Source organism: Marmota marmota, unplaced genomic scaffold (assembly GCF_001458135.2).
Source record: "Marmota marmota marmota unplaced genomic scaffold, marMar, whole genome shotgun sequence".
In the NCBI taxonomy this organism is placed as follows: domain Eukaryota; kingdom Metazoa; phylum Chordata; class Mammalia; order Rodentia; family Sciuridae; genus Marmota; species Marmota marmota.
Genome location: NW_026000240.1, coordinates 7,632,170 through 7,637,161, shown reverse-complemented (window position 1 = coordinate 7,637,161; position 4,992 = coordinate 7,632,170).

Here is a 4,992-nt window from a genome sequence, read left to right as displayed (position 1 = left end):
GATTTGATACTCATAAAATGACTCTGCTAAACTACTCTAAGTTTTTTGAACTGCTCACTTTCAACTTCTATATCATTGCCAACAAGTGACAATTGGGCAACCTGCACCAATACACAGAGAACACTTTGTACAAGTTTTCCCCAATAGAGACCAAGAACGAACATGTATTAAAAATACCCTAACTATAGTTAAAGCTTTATTCAAATATTAAATATGCTCTCTAAATGTGTGTGTGTGCATGTGTTTAAAGTATACATTTAAACCTAAAATGAATGCAGTAGTATAACCTCCTTCTTAAAAATAAGAAGCAGCTTTATTAAAACATTTGAAGCACAGTGAAGAATCTGCCTGATACTTGAGCCCAAAATTAATAGAAATGAAAAAAATTAGGGTCTTGCAAAAGAAAGTCTACACTTTTAATAAATCTAATAATTCTGTTTTCCCTCAAGAGTCACACTGGTTGTCAAATCAGTCCTTACTTGCCAGCATAAAATATTACTTTCTCTAAGTGAGTGGATGAAAGTTCCGCAGTTATGGTCTGTATAAAATGAACTGATGATCACTCACTGATTGTTATCCAGAACTACTTTTGCCCTAACTACTATTGGTGAATATTTTCTCATATAGTTCATGTCTTATACCAGTCAACTTGAAAGAATCTAATTTCAGGTTTAAATCCGAATGGAAATAGCGAAATACCATGATACAGTCCTCTAACAACATTTTGCTTCAAGAGAAAAAAGGTGAAAGGCTGTTCTAAACAAAACACCACTTACTAAATCAGCTTCCAACTCTGTAAATGACAGTTAAGTAAAACAAAACAATATTTGTGGGAGGCCATCCTCGCACGTGATTTGAGTTACCTCCATGGCTAGGTGAGAGGCGTTTAGACACAGCTGTGTCAGAGATTTCCCCACCCTTCTCCAGGTCCGAGGGCTTGTCAGTGCAGAGGCGTTTCTGGACACTGCCCCGAAGACCCAATCGTTGCCCCTGACCTTGGGCTGCTGCCCCCCTTAACCTTCATTGGATGGGATTTTCTCTGGAATTTTTTGTTTCTCAATAAAAGTCCACTCCCTGGCATGTTCTCCCTCTTGCTAGCCTCTTCAGTAAACCTCATTACCGCATTTGGTGACTGGCGGTGGGAGCTAGGAGAAGCCCTCCCAGAGCTGGTATTAAAGGTAATTAGAGTCTTGTCTCTTTCATTTAGAACTACCTACCATTTACTCATGAATCGAACCTTCTTTAATGAAGCCAGTGCTGGTCGAATGGTAGAGGTGGCGCCCTGAAGTGAGGCTCATGAGTTAAAGCGACTAGGTTGACTTAGAGAGCATGCTCTACAAATTCAGAATTTGTGACAATTTTTAGGGTCACGGAAGTACCAGGCAGTTTTGGAACGAAGGGACTTAAAAAAAAATTAATGATGGGGAATTCGTCTTCTACTGATAAAGATATGTATTTGACTATTTTAGAGACAATAATTAATCAGAAGGGAAAGCAAGTTATAAGACTCAGTTGCTACAATTCTTAAAGGTTGTAAGTGAATTTTGCCCTAAGTTTTGTGACCAAGATTCACCAAATTTCCATATGTGGGACAAATTAGGAAGGAAATTACATAAAATTTGCCTTTCTATTGAATTACCTGGAAATTTTGAGAATATTCAAAAGGTTTGACCTGCTTTAGAGATCTGTCTTTTTGATTACATGGGGCATAGTCTGTGGCCCCTGGAAGATCTATTGGAAGGTATTCAGAGAGCCATTGAGTCTATTCAAATAGAAAAATTGCCTGAGGCTAAGGAAAAGTCTTTTCCTCTAACCAGTTAAAGACTAAAACAAATTATATTCCAACAAAAATCCTTGGGGGCAAACCCGAAAGTAAAAAACGTACGCTTGCCTAAATCAAATGGGAGTAGTCAGAAGGAATACCATAGAGAGAGAGCCTCCGGGGGATAGAAGGTCCTTCTTCTGGAGAGGAGAATCCAGAGGAGATTCATAGAGAGATAGAAAGTCCTCCTGCAGGAGACTTACAAGCTCAGATTCAAGATGGCAACAGGGAAGAATCCATGGAGGAATCGCAATCTGAGGGAGAGGAATCAACTATGAAGTCCAGGATTTTCCAGGGAATTTTAACAGGCTGTGCTTAACAGCACCTGCCCCGTCCATTTGAATTCAGCCATTGTCTGTTAAAAGGGGGGATTTTAATAGATACTCTGAGATGGTGATGATATTACTTACTCTGTTCTAGTGGGGAATTAGAAAGGCACAGGAAGCTGGGTAAGATACTAGTGACTTTCAACTCTTTCCAGTTCTTCAACAGGTTAATGATCAGGACCAGCATGTTCACCTCCACGCGGTAATTCCTTTTAAAACTATTAAAGAGTTTAAAAACGCCTGTGAGGTCTGTGGTCCAAATTCACCATTAATGCAGTGCTTGCTTGAGACTTTCTGTTCTCAACCACTCCCACTGAGTGACTGGATTTCTATTGCTAGAGCTTGCTTGAGTGGGGGGGATTTTTCACTTTGGTGGTCATATTGGACAGACTTTTGTTCTGGGCAGACAGAAAGGAATTGGAGGCAGTATCTTCAAACACCTGTGGACGTGTTTTTATAAACAGGTGACTTTATTGATTTGGAAAGGCAGTGCCACAGTCTGGCTGGGCACGAATAACCAAGCTGCCACAAAGCCCTGTAGGTTCAAACAGCAACAACTTCATTTCAACTCTCACTGGCAGTGCATGCGTGCTTTTCTGCCAATGCCACCAACGCGGCCCTTCCCCTGGGACACATCACACACCAACGGGAAATCCCTCCTCTGGAAATCCCTTCTCTGGCACTTCCCCAACCAATGGGAACTCTCTGGCAATCCCCACAAGAACTCCAAAGTAGCGCGAGAACTCCAAAGTAGCGGGCGCCAGAGGCAGCAAGAGCCGCCCCTAAAGGTCAAATATACAATACAATCAATCCAGCATCACAGCAATTATATATAGCTTAACTCAAATCATCATCTCAATGGTTCCCAGGAGTCACCTTTCAAACATTCCCTCTGGCAAATGCCAGGTGTCATTCTGACCTGCCTTGGCTCTCAACGTCTCCCCCCTTCTGTTTAATTAAACAACAAGCAATGTGGCTTAGGGACCATGCCTGTTAGGCTGTCCAATACTACATATGGTCCTTACCCGTCATTGGATGAGCTGACCTCAAGGCGTCAGCCTCCCATCGTAGGTTGGTACCACTGCAATTGGATCTTACTTGTCACTGACTACCGGTCCAGCATACAGCCATACTTGTGCATAGGCCTATGCACCAGTGTGTGGGGGGGTGAGGTTCTTTGCCTCACCTCTTTTGGCCCCCAAATTTTAGACCATCACTAGCAGAAGGGAGGAGCCAAATGATGGATCCTTTGGAAAAACTGTACCACTGGTGACACCATCACTCTGGCACTACCAAAATTCGCTGCACCAACAGATAGTTCACAATGCACACAAGTGATACATAGTCCAGGCAAGTTCTGCAAGCAGTTCAAAGTAGAGGAATCTATCAATATGTCCATTTCCTCCCAAAGTAAATCGACTCCTTGATTGAGCATTACTTGTTGAGTTATTATTCATTGATGTATCAGTTTATACAGTTTACTGTGATAGCAATCAAAGAAGCTGTAGTTTGTTTTTATCTTTGTCTTCACCAGCACTAGGATGAAGATAGGAATTCTGGCAATGATGGCTAAAAAAAAACTATGTAACACTCCAACAGGCACTAAGAAAACAATTTTCTGAGCAATTTACATTATCCTGAACCGAATTATTAAATATAATGAAAAAAAAAGGTGATAGTAAACAAACAGATCTGTTAACCTCCTTATTTGTTCACATATTAGAACAATCCTCAACAGCTGTTTACCCAATTTAAATTAAACCATTTAAGTCACATGAATAAAAAAATATTTGGATCCATTTTTTTCATGAGCACTCCTCATGTATGATATATGGACATACGCACATACAGACATACAACACAAAACACAAGTGTGCACACAAATATACAACACATAAGACAGTAGTAAAGGCCTTGTAGCTTTACACAGGTGAAATCTCCATTGCAATGTTTAAAAACTCCACAGTCAAAAAATAAAACTGATCAGAAAAACATTAACCTAGGTCTGTATGAGCTCAAAAAATAAAATAGAACTTTATGATGCGGGAAAAGGCAATAACAAAATAGATATTGAAAAAAGCATCCTGGTTACCACCTGGGTTTGACTCTTATTTGGATATCCCATCCTTTTTTCTGTAACTTGCATATGGGTCTGAAGGTATTCCCACAAGCAAGCCTCAAGGTTTTTTACATTTGAGAGAGGCCTTAATGGTGTTCATTATTCATTAGCCTCCAGGTGTGGGAGAATCACTGTCACAGATGTAAGAATAGCCAAGCTGGAGCTCTGGATATCAGCCGTTATGGATTTGAGTCAAATCATCTTCTTTTTGGTCTGTAGAAATCGCTTTGGTTAGTCTCTCTGGAATCCAAATTGGCTGCTTTTCTCCCTGTGGAAACACACAAACAGAACCCCCGACTCCAGACAACTACTGGGTCAGGACCTTTCCATTGTCCTATTAGAATATCCTTCCAAAGTACCTTAGGCTTATGTACATTTTTTGGATACATATGCCTTTCCATAGCACTAAGCCCTGATGAATCCAAATTTTAAAAGTTTAGAGTAAAAAGGGTTATTTTAAGTTTATCTTTGGGGGATATGTACCCCTTCCCAATTCCCTCTTTTTGCTTTAATAAATACATTTTAATAGTTTGATGAGCTGTTTCAACTAGGCCTTGTCCTTGTGGATTGTATGGAATTCCTGTTATGTGAGTAATGCCAAATGATGAGCAAAATTGTTTAAAAGAGGTAGAAGTATAACCAGGACCATTATCTGTTTTTAACTGTTTTGGAACGCTCACAGTGGCAAAATTTTGTAAGCAATGAGCTATAATATCTTTAGTTTT